This window comes from Pleurodeles waltl, chromosome 7 (genome assembly GCF_031143425.1).
Source record: "Pleurodeles waltl isolate 20211129_DDA chromosome 7, aPleWal1.hap1.20221129, whole genome shotgun sequence".
NCBI classification, from domain to species: domain Eukaryota; kingdom Metazoa; phylum Chordata; class Amphibia; order Caudata; family Salamandridae; genus Pleurodeles; species Pleurodeles waltl.
Window position 1 is genome coordinate 1248379397 of NC_090446.1, and position 20562 is coordinate 1248399958.

Consider the following 20562-nt stretch of genomic DNA (forward strand, 5'->3'; position numbering starts at 1 on the left):
CTGTTGGCGGTCTTACCGCCGCTTTAACACCGCCTGCCAGGGTTGTAATGACCACCTATATGTTTATATAACAGTGACGATATTTTTGTTTCGAATATTTGCATTTTCCATTTAAGTAAAAATCTATATTGGTACACCAATATTTGTGTTCTCGATATTTGTGATTTTATTAGTTAAGTATAGGAAGGCAATATTTTTGTTAACAATATTTATTTTCTGATAATTTTGGCTCAGATTACGAGTACGGCAGTCCAACCATCAGATTACGATCCTGGCAGTTGGACCACCAGGAGGCTGCCACCACCGCCAGAATCAGAGATCCTGACAAGTTGGCAGCGGTGAAAGTCATGGTCAGCTACAGCGGTGCCGAGTTCGGCACTGCCATACTGATCACAACTTTCCACCCGATTTTCCATGGGGGTCCCACCATGAAAAGGTTGGTTGAAATGCAGAGTTGAGGCCACAGGGGGGTCCCTGCCCTGCCCATGAATATGTTGTGGGCAGTGTAGGACCCCCGGTCAGCATCCTTTTAATGCACACTTTCTGCTATGGCAGACAGTGCGCATACCGAGGGTACTGTGTGGAACTGCATTTGTCTCGGCTCCCTCAGGGAGCCAAGGCCAATGCCGACGCACTGTTTCTGGCAGTCAGCCCAACAGAAACATTGTAATACAACGGTAGTGAGACAACTGCCACCTACCCACCGCCGTAATGGAGTTCTGGTGGTTCAACCGCCAAACTCATAATCAGGCCCTTTGTGTTTTGATATTGTATGCATCCATATTATGTCAGCAATCCCAGCCATTGCACTGGAGGAAATAAATCTTGCCCCTGAGAAAAAAAAACTGGCCTGTTAGAGAAGAAGGTCAGACTCGGCCTGAAGCCCAAAGGAAATGGTGGCAGTGAAAATGAGGTATCTGCAGGTGGGTCAAACACCTGTTGTCTACCCAATGGCATTGTGCCTAGCTTTGAGTGGGAAATACAACTCATTAATGGTTTTCCTCTTTTGAAAGGGCTTGCAGAATTTGCAAGCTGGGTCCACAGCATGGGGGTTCCTTACTGTGGGAACTAGTCACTGTGAAAGGGAGGGATAGGCTTCTGACTCTAGAGGAGGGGGTAGCTGAATCCTACCAGCACATGAAGATTGCCCTAGTGAAACAGTTTGGACTCTCACCTGTCCAGTACTTGCAAAAAATCCAGGATACCAAGCAAATGTTCCAGGACACACACAAACAGACCTGGGTAGATTTTGTGGTCATCTCAGTGACAGAATTAGAGAACTGGATACAGGATAATAAGGTAAACACTTATGATGGGCTGTAAAATTTGGTTGTAAACAATCACACTCTAAGTAACTGTTCATTAGAGTTTTCACACCAGCAACTAGTAGAATCCAAGCTGTCTAACCAGAGAGAGATGGATAAGACATCTGATGAATGGGTATGCACCCAAATATCCGAGAGGGGTGATCCCAAGAAAAGTGAGCTGGGCCCAAAGAAGACAAGGGAGGGGAACAACAAGCCTCAAATAGAGACCTCCTTAATGCCAAAACCTGAAACAGGCAAAGAGACCACATCCACTCTTAACAAGCTAAAAAGTGGGAACCCTGGGGGAAGAAACCCTTTGAGGAGGGTAGGTGCAATGACTGTCAGCAGTCAGGGCACAAGAAAGTAGATACCTTGTGCCCTAGTAGGAAGTCCAGCGCTGTCAGGCACTCCACTGGAGGGACTAGTGTTGCCTTAGAGGAGGATCACCAAGATCAGTGATACTCAAAGTACGCCCTGGGGGGCGCATATGGCCCTCCTGACCTTTACATGCAGCCCCCTGGTCAATCTATTATGTTATGTTATGAAAATGTATAGAGCGCATAGCTACCAAAGGCCTCCCAGCACTATATAGAAAAAACTTTGAATATACGGCTTTGGGACACACACTAAAATAACCAAGTTTTTAATAGCCCCCGGAACAACAGTTCATGGCTGGTTTGACGTAGATTCCCATTTGTCCTTTTTTATTGGGGGAATGACAGCAGCTAGGCCAGTGGAGGATGATCAAAGACCGTGGTACTCAAAGGACGGCCCGCGGTCGCCAGCGGCCCCACGGACCTACCTTGGCGGCCCGCGGACACGTCCGACAAACGCCATATGATAATGGCCGCCGTACATAAACATAGAAGAGGGCCGCGGGAGCATGCGCAATAGTGGCTTCTTTGCGCATGCTCCCACGGCCCTCCTCCATGTTTACGTACGGCGGCCATTATCTTATTGTGTTTCCATGACGATCCTGGCTAGTGGCGGGAAGCCAAAGCCCCTGAAAAGTCAGCGCTTGCAGCTAACTTTTACGGGGGTTTTTCGTCTGCTTCCTGTCACTGTCTCCACATCTGCCTCCCGCCTGCCTGCCGTTGTACATTTGTGGCATCTTTACAGTGCTTTATTGAGGCATGTAATGCTCTTTGGTTATTTATTTATTTGTTTTTAATGTAGTGTGTGTGTTACTGGGGTAGGGGTGAGAGCAGATTGCGCTGTGTGTGTGCGCTGTGTGTGTGTTACTGGGGTAGGGGTGAGAGCAGATGGCGCTGTGTGTGATACTGGGGTAGGGGTGAGAGCAGATGTTGCTGTGTGTGTGCGCTATGTGTGTGTTACTGGGGTAGGGGTGAGAGCAGATGGTGCTGTGTGTGTGTGCGCTGTGTGTGTGTTACTGGGGTAGGGGTGAGAGCAGATGGCGCTGTGTGTGATACTGGGGTAGGGGTGAAAGCAGATGGTGCTGTGTGTGTGTGCACTGTGTGTGTTACTGGGGTAGGGGTGAGAGCAGATGGCACTGTGTGCAGATGGCGCTGTGTGTGTTACTGGTGTAGGGGTGAGAGCAGATGGCGGTGTGTGTGTGTTACTGGGGTAGGGGTGAGAGCAGCTGGCGCTGTGTGTGATACTGGGGTAGGGGTGAGAGCAGATGGCACTGTGTGCAGATAGCGCTGTGTGTGATACTGGGGTAGGGGTGAGAGCAGATGGCGCTGTGTGTGTGTTACTGGGGTAGGGGTGAAAGCAGATGGCGCTGTGTGTGATACTGGGTTAGGGGTGAAAGCAGATGGTGCTGTGTGTGATACTGGGGTAGGGGTGAGAGCAGATGGCGCTGTGTGTGATACTGGCGTAGGGGTGAAAGCAGATGGCGCTGTGTGTGATACTGGGGTAGGGGTGAGAGCAGATGGCGCTGTGTGTGATACTGGGGTAGGGGTGAGAGCAGATGGCGCTGTGTGTGATACTGGAGTAGGGGTGAGAGCAGATGGCGATGTGCGTGATACTGGGGTAGGGGTGAGAGCAGATGGCGCTGTGTGTGATACTGGGGTAGGGGTGAGAGCAGATGGTGCTGTGTGCAGATGGAGCTGTGTGTGTTACTGGGGTAGGGGTGAGAGCAGATGGCTCTGTGTGTGATACTGGGGTAGGGGTGAGAGCAGATGGCTCTGTGTGTGATACTGGGGTAGGGGTGAGAGCAGTTGGCGCTGTGTGTGATACTGGGGTAGTGGTGAGAGCAGATGGCGCTGTGTGTGTTACTGCGGTAGGGGTGAGAGCAGATGGCGCTGTGTGTGATAGACCGGACCCTGCAAGGGTAAGAACTGTGCTGCTGTATCTTTGTCTTGTAATGCTTAGGCACCAAGTTAGACCTTTGTTTGTGCAACCTCCTTACTTTTATAACCCATACCCACCAACCCAGTACAGCCAGAGAGAAACCACCCACCCATGAAAACTACCAAAAATCAGATGACAATCCCAATATAAATCAAACCATTTGGGAAGTATCCAGTGGGGTACACTTTGTGTGATGGGCAAACACCTTCAGCTTACTCCTCCTCCCAGGGGTGCGGTTGATAAACGGCTGCTGCATTTAATTTAATGTCTCTTGTGATTAGGATAGGGATATACTCTGGAACATTCCCATTTGGCTCTTGTGATTAGTGTAGGAATATACTACTAGAGCCAGGGCTGTTGAAAATGTCTTACAATAATACACTTTTTTTTATCTGGCCCCTGGCATTTCGTGCACAGTTGATTTCTATTGCTGTGTGACCCAGCAGGCTGAAAAAAAAAATCTCTAAAAAGGGGCCCGTATACCATTCATTGGCCTCATTATCACTTTAGTATGCCTAGCAGGTTGCAAGCATAATTGAAAAAAATACTTTTTATAACATGGTTCTCCGGGAATCGGCAAAGGCCAGCATGTGTGTTGACAATTGTTAGATCACGGTATACATCGTTTCCTTTTACACATCACTTTATATTAATTTGGTGTTGTGCACAGAGGTCTGTAGCGAGACGCAGTGTTGGTCCATTGGTCGTGAGGCGGTGTCGGTCCATCGGTCGCTCGTGAAGTGTTGTCGGTCCGTCGGTCGTGAAGTGGTGTCGGTCCTTTGGCTGTGAGAGGAAAATCAGATTCCTGACCCTTGATACTCATTGCACAAACTCGCCTGAGACCAATGGCCTACAGTCCAGTTACCAAGCCTTGCAAACGACCCAGATCCATACAGAGTGAACACAGATCATTCCAGGCAGCATGGGAAGAAGAGTACTTGTTTGTTGAATGGCCAAAGGAGAAAGCTACCTGTTTGCTTTGCAAAGAGAAAGTAAATGTTCTTAAGAGATATAACCTGGAACGGCACTACAAAACTCGACACACAAGTTATAGTGAGAACTTCCCATTGCACTCACAACTGTGTTCAGCAAAAGTGGCATCGTTAAAGCAAACACTTCTTTCCCAGCAGAAGCTCTTCCTTTGCCAAATGAAGGAATCTGAGGCTGTTACAGAAGCATCATTCAAAATATGCTACCTGCTTGCCAAACATAAGAAGCCATTCACGGAGGCGGAGCTGGTGAAGAAATGTTTCCTTTCAGCAGCTGAAATTTTGTTTGAAAACTATAGCAACAAATCCAGCATTTTAAAAGAAATCGGTGCATTACAGCTATCGGAATCCACTTGTGCACGCAGAACAGAGGCAATGGGTGAAAATATCCAGGAGCAGGTGATCAAAGCTGTCAGAGAGTCACCGTTCTTTAGCATTGCCATGGATGAGTCCACAGATATAGGCGATGTGGCCCAGTTATTAGTTTGGGTGAGGTATTTGGACCAATCACTTTATCCCAAAGAAGAGCTCTTGTGCCTTCTACCACTGCACGGGCACACAAGAGGAGAAGATATTCTGGACAGTATCTGCAACTACTTCGAAACACATCACATACCACTGGACAGTCTTCTTAGCATCACAACAGATGGCGCTCCTGCTATGGTAGGCCATGACAGAGGCTTTGTATCTTTGCTTAAAAAGAAGCTCACTGGACAGCCTGTAATAGACTACCACTGCATTATTCATCAGGAAGTTCTGTGTGCAAAATTAAAGCATGGAGAACTGAATAACGTCCTAAAACTTCCAGTGAAAATTGTTAATTTTATTTGTGCCAAAGCACTTAACCATAGACTTTTTAAGGCTATGCTGCAGGATTCTGAAGCTGAATATACAGACCTATTGATGCACACTGAAGTGCGATGGCTAAGCAAAGGGAAAGTTCTGGAGCGGTTCATTGCTTTGCTTCCTGAAATTGAACACCTTGCAAACAGCAGAGGTCAACCATTCCCAGAACTAAAGGATGTGAAATGGCTTTTAATGCTCCATTTTCTTTCAGATCTATTTGCACACTTCAATGCTCTTAATTCAAATCAAATCATAAGCATTTATAAAGCGCGCTACTCACCCGTGCGGGTCTCAAGGCGCTAGGGGGATGGGGTTACTGCTGCTCGAAGAGCCAGGTCTTGAGTTGCCTCCGGAATGCGGAGTGGTCCTGGGTGGTCCTGAGGTTGGTGGGGAGGGAATTCCATGTCTTGGCCGCCAGGTAGGAGAAAGACCTCCCACCTGCCATGGTGCGGCGGATGCGAGGGACGGCAGCGAGAGCGAGGTTGGCGGAGCAAAGTTGACGGGTGGGTGTGTAGAAACTGAGGCGGCGGTTGAGGTATTCGGGTCCCTTGTTGTGGAGGGCTTTGTGTGCGTGGGTGAGGAGTTGGAAGGTGATCCTTTTGTTGACGGGATGCTTCAAGGCAAACAACAGCTTGTGTGGTCCATGATGAATGGTATTTACTCATTTGAAAGTAAGCTTGTGCTATTCAAAGAACAACTGGATGTTGCTGACTTCACCCACTTTCCAAAATTGTTGGCTGTGACTCAGAGGTTTCCAAATGCACAAGAAATGCTGCCAACGCTAAATCTTGGTGCATGTCTTGAGGAAATTTCTGGGTAGATCAAAAGGCGATTTTCTCAATTCAGAACCCTCACCCCCCTGTTCAGGCTGGTTGAAAACCCCTGGATGGTGAGTGCGCGAAATCTTGATACTGTTGAACTTATTGGCGTGAAAAGACTGCAAGCACAAATGGAGCTGATAGACATGCAGCACAACTCAGCTCTCAAAGCATCTTTTTTGGGGCAGGCACCAGAAGAATTCTGGAACAATATGCCTTCTGACAAATTTCCTGTTCTTTTTACAGTGGCCCAGAAATAATTTGTATGTTTGGATCAACATATGTTTGTGAAAGTTTGTTTTCCACAATGGGACTTTTGAAGAGTAAATTCAGAAATAAGCTAACAGACTTACATCTGGATCAACTCTTAAGGCTTGCCGTTTCAGACATAATACCAGATTACAGAACACTAATAAGAGACATGAAGTGCAAAATAAGTTTTTAGTATGTCTTCCTTTGACATACCTATTTTCCAGACTCAGAGAAAACTGTGCTGCATTTGGCCTGTGCTGAATATCCTGTTCACAAGGATTACCATGCCATGCCTTTTAAGATTACTATTGTCTAATAATAAAAATGTTTTTCAAAATGTCCTCTTTGTAGGTTTGTAGTTATTCAAAATGCAGCATTGTTTAGCAATGTTTTGAAAAAGGGGGCGGGTGGTTGTGCCCCCTATAAGCCCCGCCCCCCACCCCCGCTGTCACTTCAGTGCGGCCCTCGGCCGCAAACCATACTGCAATTTTGGCCCCCGACAAAAAGTTTGTGAGTACCCATGATCTAAGATGTCTGGTAGGTTTGGAAAAAGATGTCAGAGTTCGCAATATTGGTGGGCCTTTGTCATATAGCGCTCTATAAATGTAACATAAAGATTTAAACTGTACCCGTTGCTCCAAAAGAAGCCAGTGCAACGTTGATAAAGCTGATCTGGACGATTCATGCATGGGTAGATTGAAGAGAAGGTGTGCACCCGTGTTCAGCACCGCCTGCAATTTCTTCACAACACATTTTGGTGCACCAAGAAACAGGGCGTTCCCATAATCCAGCCGAGAGATTATTAAGGCCTGTATGATGAGCCTCTTTGCAATGAACAGAAGTATTTTGAAAATATTTCTAAGAAGTCTGAGTATGCCAAAACAGAAGAAGGATATTTTTTTCACTTGATGATCCATGGTCAACCATGGATCAAACCATACTCCCAGACTCTTCATGCTTCCTTTGGGCAATGGAAGATCTTCTAATGGTTGTAATACTGGGGAGATTAAGGCGCTCATTATGAACATGGCGGTAAAGACCGCCGACTGTGGTGGCGGCGGTGAACAGAATCCCGCACGTGGCGGCAGCGATTGGAAACCCGCCATATGATGAACAAAAAACCCAACCCTGCCAAACATTCCGACACCACCACTCCCCGCCAGGACCCTGTCGGCGGGAATCCCGGCCCACCCCGCCACCGCCAAGCACACCCACAACCCACCCTCCAAATAATGATGCACAAATCACCTCAGCGGACAGTGGAGGCCGGACGACCATTGGCGGCTGCAACCGCCACAGGCGGCAAGTGGGCCCAATCGCAACCAGTGCACACATTGGCTAGGCTTAGCTCCCACACACCTGACACACATCCTGAACACCATAAAACACCCCCAGACACACCCCACAATCCCTTGCAAGGAAACCAGGAACAGAAGATGGAGAGCACCAGAGCCAGACAGAGAACGCCAGCAGACAGGACACTCATAGTGACCCACACAGGAGCACCCAAACACCGTACCCATTCCCGACGCCATCCACCACCCTCACCATGTCCCCCCCAAAAGATCCACGCTTCACCGAAAGGGAGCTAAGGACCATGGTGGACGAGATCCTAAAAGTGAAGCCACAAATATTCGGCTCCAAGGTGCAGCACACACCCATCGCCCAGAAAATGGAGCTGTGGCAGACCATTGCCAACAGGGTGAATGCAGTGGAACACCATCCACGCACCAGGGACGACACCCGTAAGAGATGGAACGACCTGCGGGGGAAGGTTCGGGCCATGGCATCCAGGCACCACATCGCAGTGCAGAAGACTAGGGGAGGACCGCCACCCACACCACCCGACTACACAGACTTGCCATCCTACACCCAGAGGGACTCACTGGAGGAATGGACTCGGGGAAGTCGTCTACATCTACCCCATATACACCATACCTGTAATGCATGCACCACCCCACCATACCCACACCCCACCCAGCCATTACCCACCACATCCACCACCCTGCATCCCCCACAACTCACTACCAGGCCCACATCACTCCCGCTGTGCACAGCCACCCACCCCTGCACGTACCCACCACAATGTAACCCCACCACTGCCACTAAATGCAATGCCCAGCTCACAAAGTCACCCTTGAAGGCCACTGAAAGGCACACCAGCACAAAATCGCACAGTTCTGTACACCTCAAACCCTCATGCCTATTTAACATACATTTCTATGTCAACAGGTACCGCCACCCATGCAACCCTAATGGAGGGGACAAGGAGTGCCACAGGACTCCAGGGAGACAGAGGCACATCACAGGACACTGGTGAAAGATACCTGGACACTGATGAGCAAGCAGGCCCCTCACACAGCCCTGGATGCTCACCAAGCAGCAGCCCTACCCAAGTAAACACTGTTACCCCTCACAACCAGTCAAGAACAGCAGGCCAGGTCACAAACAGGTGTGACACAGCAACAGAGGCCACAGTCCCCCCCCAACATGCAGGAAGACGAGGGCCCCAGTGGCACGTAAAGACCTGAGCAAGGGACACAGGCACAGGGGGCCAGGGCAAGGTCAAGTGCCCCAGTGGGTCAGGGGGCAGGGCACCGGATAGATGCAGCAGCCCAAGACGTCATTGCAGAGGTATTGGGGGCATACCAACATACCCAAGACAGGTTGGCACAGATTGTAACCAACCTGGAGCAAAGTCAGAGGATGCAGCTGGAACAACGCCAACAGGCCATGAAGCAGTGGAAAGAACACAATGCCACAATGGCCACTATTGCTGGAGCACTGCTGCAGTTGGTCAACAAACCCTCAGACACCCACACCCACAACAGATGACCCAAGCAGCAGAAACTGTACAGGAAATACCCTCCCAGGAATCACAAGGCCCAACCATGCCACCCCAAGAAGCTCCACAGCAGGTGCCCAAACAGAGTCTCAGGCCAAGATATGGCACTAGAAACCCAGCAAAGAACAAGCCCCCCTTCAACAATTGACACTGCTACTACTGCCAAGCAACCATCCCACCCATTCACCAACTGCACTTAGCTGAGGGCTAAATAAAGTAGTAAACTACAAATAGGACCCACCTACGACAACAAACAGGGCCGCCACCAAGTCGGTTTTGAGGACACCCAACCATTACGAATTCCATCACTGTACATAGCACATTTCACTGTATTCCACCAATAAACAACTTATCTCACCTGTAACACTGTCCCCTGTCTTCAATGTTGAATAAAGAGGACTAAGGATGCAACAAGCAGGGATCAACTATATTGTCAAATTGTGCATGGTGGTGGTCAAGTGTATTTCAAAACAGTCAAGAAGGAAAAGCATTTATTGACTGTCTGCACCATGCTGTACAGGTCAGCGTCTCGCATATCATGACCAATTCCCCTTAGATGACATGGCACACTCACGGTATCATTCACTAACCACATAGACAGACTGAAGTCCCACACAGTTATTGGAAGTAGAGTTGTATCAGTTGGTTTCTGGAATTTACATCTTCCCCGTCCTCATCATCACCATCACTCTCCTCACCTTTCTGAGGTAACAGATCAGGACCTATAGCACCCTCCACCTCCAAAAGGGGGATTGAATGTCTCACTGCCACGTTGTGCAGCATGCAGCAGGCCACCACTATTCTACATACCTTATCAGGGCCATAGGCCAGGGAACCTCCAGAGATATGTTGGCACCGGAATCTAGCCTTCAGGAGACCTATAGTACGCTCTATCACCCTCCTACTACGTCCATGGGCCTCATTGTATTTCCTCTCTGCATCCGTCCTGGGATTACTCACTGGTGTCAGGAGCCAGCGCAAGTTTGGATAGCCAGAATCACCTAGAGAATGGTCAATACAGAGTCGTCTTTGGAATGTCCTTAGTCAGACAGGCGGGTTTTCTGCCATGTGTCAGTTAGTGACAGGCACACTTACCTATGATCCACCCTCTGTCCTCTTGTAGTTGTTCCATCTTTTGTGGCGCACTACTGTTACCCAAAACAATGAATCATGGACAGAACCTGGAAACATGGCATTCACATGGGATATGTACTGGTCTGCAGTACATACCAATTGGATGTTCATGGAGTGAAAGTTCTTCCTATTTTTGTATACCTGTTCACTCACTTTTGTGGGGATGATGGGAATGTGGGTTCCATCGATGGCACCAATAACATGGGGAATGTTTGCAAAGGCATAGAAGTCAGACTTGATGGCAGGGAGGTCAGCACTTTGGGGGAATCGCACATAGGATTGCAGATGTTGTACAAATGCATTCAGAAATCTGGTCAGTACCATGCTGAACATTGGCTGTGAGAAACCAGCACCATGCCCACTGTCACTTGAAAAGAGCCTGTGGCCAGGAAATGGAGTGTAGAGAGCACCTGCACCTCAGTGGGAATGGCATGCTGATTACGATTTCCTGGAGTCAGTGCAGGATCCATTAATGGCCATAGATCCTGAATAGTTGCACATATGAGTCTGTAGGTGATTATAAGCTGACACTCCACCATGGTCCCCATATCCACAAGTGGTCTGTACACTGATGGAGCCCTTCCTCACCACAAGGGCCGGTACCTGTGAGGGCTAAGAAAAAGCAGTCATGTGCACACATACACTGGCATATTTGCTGAAAACATTCACTGCATTCTTCATAGTAGTGTCTGTACAAAAACTTCAACCTGACAGATGTACATTTACATCACTACGAGGTAACATAGTAAATCATGTGTGATTTTTTACTCTATGGATAGAGCCATAGGTGCTTCATATGGCTAGTAGGCCTAGCATTGTGAGTAAAAAGATTTTCAAGATGCGTAGGTGATGGCAAAATGTCTGCCCAATGTAGTTCTGTCCCTTCGTTGTGGAAGTGACCTAAGACCGCTAGCGGTTGACATCACAGCATATGGCGGTGTTGACCGCTGTTCGCACCCTCATTGGATAACATGGATGCCAATGGGGAATCCTGGCGTATCATGATGGCCGCCGGTGGTGACGGTGTATACCGTCGCGGAACGTACACGCGTTCGTCATCGTTTGATCACTTGACTCCCTGATCCTGTGCAGACAAGTACTCCACTCTGTGTACTGCTGTGGCCTGCCTCTGGCTATGGATGTTCCATGTGGTGCAGGGGAAAGGGCCCCGGCCTTCACCCAGGAGGAACTGGAGAAACTGGTGGAAGGGGTCCTGCCCCTGTACGGCAGACTCTACGGACGGCCAGAGGTACAGGTGAGTCCGGGTTTGGGGGGCACTGTGTGTATAATGGATGGAGTGGATTGCTCAGATTTGTGTCCCTATGAGCCAGGATGGGGCTTGGTGCATGGAATGCTACGTGCCACTGTCCAGCCTATCTGGGAGTACTGTCTGTCCTATGTCTGACAATCTGCCAGCTGTTGCAATCGTGCAGGTGCCTGACCTCTATGTTTTTTCTCTGTGTCTCTTTACTAGGCCACCGCCCACCAGAAAAGGGCACATTGGCATGCCATCGCCAAAGAGGTACGGACCCTGGGGGTCTACAACCGGCAGAGCACCCACTGTTGTAAGAGGTGGGAGGACCTGCGGCGCTGGGCATGGAAGATCAGTGAGGCCCAGCTGGGGAAGTCCTCCCAACGTGGAAGGGGTGCCCGTCGGGCACTGACCCCCCTCATGCGAAGGATCCTGGCTGTGGCGTACCCACACCTGGATGGGCGCTTGAAGGCTGCACAGCAGTCACAAGGGGGTGAGTACTCACAGCCCATACTTCAGCCCGGAAGGATGAGTGTGTGCGCGATAGGGCTCATGGTGCTTAGAGCAGGGTTTTTGACTGGTGTCCAGCTACTGTCTGTTCCCCAAAGGGTGTAGGGGTGTCCCTGTCAGATTTCACCTACCTCAGCTCAAATACAATTTCAGGATATGGGTGTGGGTCAGTATACTGCTCAGTAGTCAGGGCCATGGTCATGGGCCTAGTGTACGGTGCTGCCTGTTGGGTGTGTCTGCTGGGTAGGTGTATGTCTGGCCATTGTGTATCAGCATTCAGCTATTTACAAGTATCTCTCCTGTTTTATCCCCCCATCCCTGTTCTCTTGTGTTTGTCTGGTACAGCATCAACATCAGGCGAGGGAGCTGAGGCACCGGCAAGTGGGGAGGCAGCGGCCCACGTGTCCTCCGAGGCAGAGACAACGGATGCCCAGGGAACCAGTGAGTGGGAGGGCGATGGGACTTCCACGGGGGAGGCTACTAGCACAGGGGGTAGTGACTCTGAAACCTCCTCCGATGGGGGTCCTCCTGCGGTGGCGGACACTAGTGGACAAACCACGACCGTGAGATCTTCCACCACCCCCCATACCATCAGCGCCCTCCCTTCTGCTCCCCACCGAGTTGCCCGTGCCCGCCCACCCCGGAAGGTGGGCAACTCCTTTGCCCCAGGCACCTCCTCCCCTGCCCCAGTCAGCCCTGATGCCCTCACAGAGGAGGCTATTGACCTCCTGAGAACCATCTCTGTAGGGCAGACAACCATCGTCAATGCCATCCAGGGGCTAGCATCAGAGGTGCAGCAGACAAATGCCTATCTGGATGGCATTCACGGTGCCGTGTCTGGCCTACAGAGATCTTTTCAGGCTGTGGCCTCCTCTTTGACGGCAGCCAGTTTCCCTGGCCATTTATCCCTCCTCCAACCTCCTCTACCCCTTCTAGCACCCCACTCCCTTCACCCATCCAAGGCACACATTCAGACATGCAGTCAAGCACATCAACATACAAGAAATACACTTCCAAACACAAGCAACACACATCCCACCACAAACATTCACACAGCCAACAGACGCCTGCACACACAACAACGTCCACTTCCCCAGTGTGCCTGCCTCTTGCGCCTATCTGTCTGTCCCCTCTACATGCACACCCTCATGCACTGCACCTTCACTCACTGTTACTGATCCTCTACCTGCACTCACCACAATAGCAGACAGCCATACATGAACCCCATACACCACACCTGCACTCACCACCTCCACTGTAGTTAACACATGCAGCACACTCACCTGACTTGAAGAGACCCACCCAACATACATGCACACTAGCTGTCTGTCTTCTCCCACTGTCTCCACCCCCCCACCTCCCAAAACACTCAAACGCAGCAAGACACCCACCCATTAGACATCCACCACACCACAGGATACTGAGCAGTCACCTGCACCCACTACATGCACACCTACACCCCATACATCAACTCCCTCTGCCTCCACTCCCACGCCCTCATCCACGTCCACCCCAATTGCTCCCAAAAAACGTTTCCTCTCCCGTGCAGACCTGTTCGAACCCACTGGCCCACCCCGTCTTGTCCCGAAACGTGCCCACCTCCTTGCCCTTTCTGCACCTTCCACATCGCAGCCCACCCCGGTCCAGCCTTCCCATTCCCGTGCCCCTTCTCCAGTGAAGAACAAGGCCCGCTTGGAGCCTAAGGCATCCAGCTTCACCCGAGCCAAAAAGCCCCCACCCCCTTCAAAGGAGAAGCCCACCCCCCTCCAACCTCCTCCCTCAAGTCTAAGTCCCACCCCCATCGTAAATACCTACCCCCCACCGCTATTCCGTGAGATGCCTGGATCCCCCTATGGTGCCCCGCTTTGTGGGGTACCCAGCACTTGTGGGAGTCAGGTGTGGCCAGTTGTGGCCAAGGACAATTGAATCTTGTTGGACTGGCCATTGGCCCTGTTTGCTTCATCTAGCTCACTAAGCAGGTTAATAAAGTTTCTGTGTGGCCTGTGTTTGGGCTGCACGCAGTTCCACCTTGGTGTTTGTTTAAATGATTTATGTGTATGGGGCTATTGTAGGTCCTATGGCCACGTTGCAGTGGCCTCCGGTCGGGTACGTCCCTCTTGGTGTGGGGTGTCTGACTAGTGCTGCTGGGAATGGTTGGGGGGCTTTGCGGGGTGGGTGTAGTGGGTGGGTATGTAAGTTTGCCCTTTCCTCCCTTGTGTCGTAGGTTGCGGTACTTACCGTCATCGTCGGCGGTCTCGTCGTGTAGATATATGGCAAAGAGCAAGGCTGGCATGATCTGCAGCTCTCTGTACATGGCTGCCGCTGCACGTTTTGTGGTACTCCGGAGAGTGTTTCCTTCTATTTGTTTCATTTCCGCCTGTATTTGTGTGGCGGTTGTTCCCGCCCCAGAACTGGCTGCGGAATGGTGGTTCATAATTTCATGGGCTAGTTGGGCTTTTCCGACAGCCGTTGGGCAGACTCTGCCGTCGTCAGCGAGACTCCTTTCCTGGCGGTGGGTGGTGCGCGGGATGCAAGAGTTTTGTTTGGTTCATTATTTGGCGGTCCGGACCGCTCCTCTGTTGGCGGTTTCTACCGCCACCACTGGCGGTGAGGAACGGACCGCCATGTTCCTGAGGGCCTAAGTTTGGTTTTGCCTGGTGACCCAGAAACATAACCTCAAGCTGGGTCCACTACTTTTGCCAGAGGGGCCATATAAATATTAAATAACGCAGGGCTCAAAGAAGAGCCCTGCGGCACCCCCCACTTACTCTTAAAACAGCTCGAATAAAAGGAACGGTCCAAAACTTGAAATGATCTTGCTTCCAAGAATGAGGCAAACCAACTGAGGGCATTGCCTGAGACTATACTTTCCCTCATTCTCTGGAGTAAAATATTGTGCTCCACCGTGTCAAAGGCGGCACTAAGATCGAGGAGCACGATTGCCGAGACCAAGCCCTGATCTGCACGTTTCCTAACTTCTTCAGTGACTGAGATTAATGCAGATTCCGTACTATGTAATGGTCAAAAGCCCATCTGAGATGGATGGAGAATGTTAATTTCCTCCAAAAAACTCAAAAGATGAGTATTGACATGTTTTTCAAGTACTTTGGCAAGGGCTGGCAGCATAGAGATTGGTCTATAGTTGCCAGGGATGAGTGGATCTAGACAGGGCTTCTTAAGCAACGGCTTCACAATTGCATGTTTCCATTGTGGAGAACGGTGCCGACTGATAGTGACATGTTCAGCAGCTCAGTTACCACAGGGGCTATTATTGAAGCCCCCTGTCCTAAGACTGAAGGCGGGCAGGATCTTAGGGAGACCCTGATTTAAGTGTGGTCAATAGTATAGAGAGCGCTTCAGGAGAGAGGGGAGGAATATATGTAAACCTTGCTGTACCCTTGGAACACTCCTCATCTACCGCTTGGGGACTATGGGTATCTATTGGAAAGGTTGAATAGATCTCTGCAATTTTTTCCTGAAAAAATCCAGCTAAGTCATTACTACGTTTATGCAAGGCTTCTACAGTTTCTGTGTGTACCTGAGGAGAGGTAAATTATTTTAACAGGAGAAAGATTTCCTTGGGGGAGTTAGAGCTCTTTTCGATTTTATCTGCATAATATACGCTTTGGGCAGCTTTCATTTCAGCATGAAAACCTTCTGATAGCCTTCCTTTACTCATCTTTAGAGGAAGTCTCATAGGATTTTCTCCATTTTCGCTCCAGCCGCCTACATTCCCTCATTATTAGGCTGAGATGTTTGGAGAAATAGGGGGCACTTTTTTTCTTATGTCCACTCGGTGTTAATGTATATGGAAGGATTGTGTTTAAGCTTTTGCTAATTCAATTATTAAATGAGTCTAAAGATGTAGCCATATTCCCATTCAATGTGGGTTTTGAACATCAGCACTGGACTCAACTCAGCACGAACACGAAAAAGATGTTAAATAAACTGGCAAGCTTAAAGGGGCGGAACCAACACGATCAAAAACACGGTGGAAACAGTACAAAGAAGGGGAAACACTCACCTCTCCACACCCCACGAGGAACCAGGACGCCATAGAGCCAGAACTTCACATCCTGCCGGCGATGGTCTTCCTGCTCCTCTATCAGGAGCTCCAGAGACGGCTGCGACGACGACGGTGAGTACTGCACCTACAACACAGGGGAGGGGGGAGGGAAAAGAGAGTGACACACACACACGCAACATGCAACACCCCCACCCCCACCCTCACCCACAACACCATACACACAAATACATGCTACAACATTACATATACACCCACCCACCCCCCCTTCAATAACGCAAGGACAAAAGGAATTAATTTGAACAAATGTAATCAATAAAAATCCAGTACTCAAAACTCTAAATACAATTATGTACACCAACTACACAAGTCCGGATAGTGCACCAATCATTGTCCATGGACCACTGGGTCAAAAATGCATGGGCGAGGCCCACACTCGATACCTGACTCCAAACGGAGAGAACACTGGAGGGGCATCAGATGGAAAATAAACAGGCACCTCAGGGGGAAGAGAGGGGGGCACCTCAGCCTGATGAACGCACAACGCCACTGCTCTATGAGGGGGCTCCGTGCCCACAGTTTGGTCCTGGGGAGTGCAAAGCCACAGTCTCTCAAGTCTTTCCAGTGGGTGGTTTGCCCACTGCTTTCTCCTGGGGAATGCAAAGCCACAGTCTCTCAAGTCTTTACAGTGGGTAGTTTGCCCACTGCTTCATCCTGGGGAGTGCAAAGCCACAGTCTCTCAAGTCTTTCCAGTAGGTGGTTTGCCCACTGCTTTATCCTGGGGAGTGTAAAGCCACAGGGGGTCATTCCGACCTTGGCGGGCGGCGAAACCGCCATGCGGCCGCCAATGCGGCCGCACTCACGCAGCCCCCATTCCGACATTCCCGCTGGGCCGGCGGGGGCAAACCAAGTTTGCACCCGCCGGCCCAGCGGGAATGAGGCCGCAACATGGGAGCCGGTTCCTAATGGTGCCGGCGGTGTTGCGGACGTGCGACGGGTGCAGTTGCACCCGTCGCGCTTTTCACTGTCTGCTATGCAGACAGTGAAAAGCTGGCCGGTGCCCTGTTAGGGGGCCCCTGGACACCCCTTACCGCCAGCCTCTTCCTGGCGGTGCAAACCGCCAGAAACAGGCTGGCGGTAAGGGGGTCATAATCCCCAGGGCAGCGCTGCTTGCAGCGCTGCCCTGGCGGATTATCACTGCCGGGGTAGAAACGGCGGAAAACCGCCGGCCCCGGCGGTACCGCCAGCCTGTTGGAGGTGCTTCCGTCATTCTTGCCCTGGCGGTCTCGGACCGCCAGGGTCAGAATGACCCCCACAGTCTCTCAAGTCTTTCCAGTGGGTGGTTTGCCCACTGCTTTATCCTGGGGAGTGCAAAGCCACAGTCTCACAAGTCTTTCCAGTGGGTGGTTTGCCCACTGCTTCATCCTGGGGAGTGCAAAGCCACAGTCTCTCAAGTCTTTCCAGTGGGAGGTTTGCCCACTGCTTCATCCTGGGGAGTGCAAAGCCACAGGCTCTCAAGTCTTTTCAGTGGGTGGTTTGGCCACTGCTTCATCCTGGGGAGTGCAAAGCCACAGGCTCTTAAGTGGATGTCTTTCTCCACAGGTTCTGGAGGGGTCTTTGTGCCCAGAGTGCTTCATCCTGCCAAGGACTGAGGTAGTGGATGTCTTTCTCCACTGGTTCTGGAGGGGGCTTTGTGCCCAGAGTGCTTCATCCTGCCAAGGACTGAGGTAGTGGATGTCTTTCTCCACTGGTTCTGGAGGGGGCTTTGTGCCCAGAGTGCTTCATCCTGCCAAGGACAGAGGTAGTGGCTGTATCTCTCCACTGAAAGGGATGCATAATTGAAGCTGCCCAGGCTCCTGGAACTCACCACCAGCCTCGGAAGACTGACCACTGGGGATGGCAGCCATGTCTGCGGTGGTGCCACTGGCTCAGGATGTCGCGGGCCGCTGGCGGTGCTTGCGGCGGTGTCAGTCGCGGCGGTGCTTGCGGCAGGCTCTGTGGCAGCGGTGCTGGCGGCGGGCTCTGTTGCGGCGGTACTGGCGGCGGGCTCTGTGGCGGCTGTGCTGGCGGTGGGCTCTGTGACAGCGGTGCCGCGGCGATGCTGCCGGCGGTGCTTGCGGCGGGCTCTGTGGCGGCAGTGCTGATGGTGGGCTCAGTGACTGCGGTGCTGGTGGCGGGCTCAGTGACTGCGGTGCTGGTGGGGGGCTCAATGACAGCGGTGCTGGTGGCGGGCTCTGTGGCGGTGCAGATGGCGGTGCAGTTGGCGGTCTTCTCCGCCGTACAGGTTGGCATCGACGTGAACAGAAGGTGTGACACTGGTCCCTCAGTCGGTGCCACCATGCCCTCTCCTGACCTGCCCTTTACTTTCTGGCCCTTCCCCACCTTGGATGGTGGCACTGCTGTCTTGCCACTATCCCCTTTCGGTTTCCCTGAGCCTTTGGTGGCAGGTGTTTTCAGCTTCTCACTCTGGGATGTGGGCAACTTTTTAAGTTTTGCAGGTGGCGGAATGTCCTTGCCCTTGCTCCGAGGCACACTGGCAGCCCTGATGGTTGGCGCACTCCAATAGCCTGCAGTTGCTGGCACCACTGTGCCTGGTGATGTGGTGGCTGAGGTGCTGGGTTGGGACCTGGAAAGCCTGGCCCTAGGGGATGGGCAGGGGGAAGGTGTAGGAAAGAGGTCAATATTAGCCAGGAAAAGTTTTTTAGACACACTGGGACGGGTAGATGGAGGGGGTTTGGGAGTGGAGGAAGAGGTAGTGGTTGTAGGAGGTGTGCGTCTGTTGAATTTGGGTGAAGGGGCATGGGCTGTAGGCTGTTGTGAGGCAGATGGCTGTTGGGTGGGTGTGTGCCCGCATTTGTGTACTTTGGGAAGAGGGCTCACAGACACACTGGGAGAGGACACAGGGGATGTGTGAATGGTAGTGGGGGTGGTGAGTGCACGTGAGCGTTGTGTGGGGATGGGCGTGCTGGTGATGGAGGTAGTGGCTGAAGATGTAGTGCATGCAGGTGAGAGTGGAGATGAGACTGGGAGGGAGGAGGGAGACGTGGATGAGGGGGACACAGTGGAGGCAGTGGATGTTGGTATGTATGCATGGGTATGATGCTTGTGTGAGTGCCTGTGGGATGTGTGGTGCTTATGTTTGCCTGAGCCACTTTTGTGTGTTGAGGTGTGTGCATGCTGGTCTGATGGTGTGCTTGGGATAGGCTGAGGTACAGGGGATTGGGTCTGGGTGGAGGAAGTTGGAGAGGGGAAGCTGGACAAAGGGACAATGGCTGCCATCAGTGCTGAGGCCAGAGCCTGAAATTCTCTCTGTTGGGCTGCCTGGCCAGAATGAATGCCCACCAGGTATGCATTTGTTTGTTGCAAATGGCTCTCAACACCCTGGATGGCATTCAAAATGGTAGACTCCCCAACAGTGAGGGATCTTAGGAGGTCAATAGCCTCCTCACTGAGGGCAACAGGGCTGACTGGGGCAGGGCCTGAGGTGCCTGGGGCAAAGGAGATGCCCACCCTCCTGGTTGAGCGGGCACGGGACACACACTGAAGGGCTGCTGGAAGGGCGGTGCTGGTGAGGGGGTGGCAGCTGTACCTGTGGATGCTGGGGGCAAAGAGGGGCCTGCCACCGCAAGGGAGCTCCCATCAGAGGAGGAGTCGCTGTTGTCACCTCCTGTCCCCGCCGTGGAGCTCCCCTCGCCCTCCGTCCCACTGGTGGCTTTAGACTCTGTTGTGTCGCCCTCCAGGGCCAAGTGGGATGCAGCTCCCTCCTTCTCCGGTGCCACTGCTCCTCCACCAGATGCTGCTATTGCACACAAGAACAGGGAGACCACAAAAAGGGGGGGGGGGAGACAAAAGATAGACATTCTCAGTGCATGCAATACCACTACCGTTGGCGGATACTACAGACACAGCAGACCTCGGCACTACGCCATGCACTAACAGTTCCTAGATTATTCGCAAAGCCATGGGGTACAAGGCCGATGCGCAATTGCTGCACACATGGAAGTCACAGGAGCCTGACTAGGTGTAGATGGCTCTTACCACTGGTGGGGTTGGGGCGCCACATAGCCTGCCTCACAAGGGACCTTGCCTACAAACTTCACCCTGGCCTAAGGGAACCCACTGCCCACCTCCTCCACCCAGACCCCTTGTAATGCGCTCAGAGTCAGATGAATGTGTCTGTACTCATCCCCTTGTGGCTGCTATGATGCCCTCAAGCGCCCATCCAACTCCGGATATGCCACCGCCAAGATCCGGAACAACAGGGGGGTCATG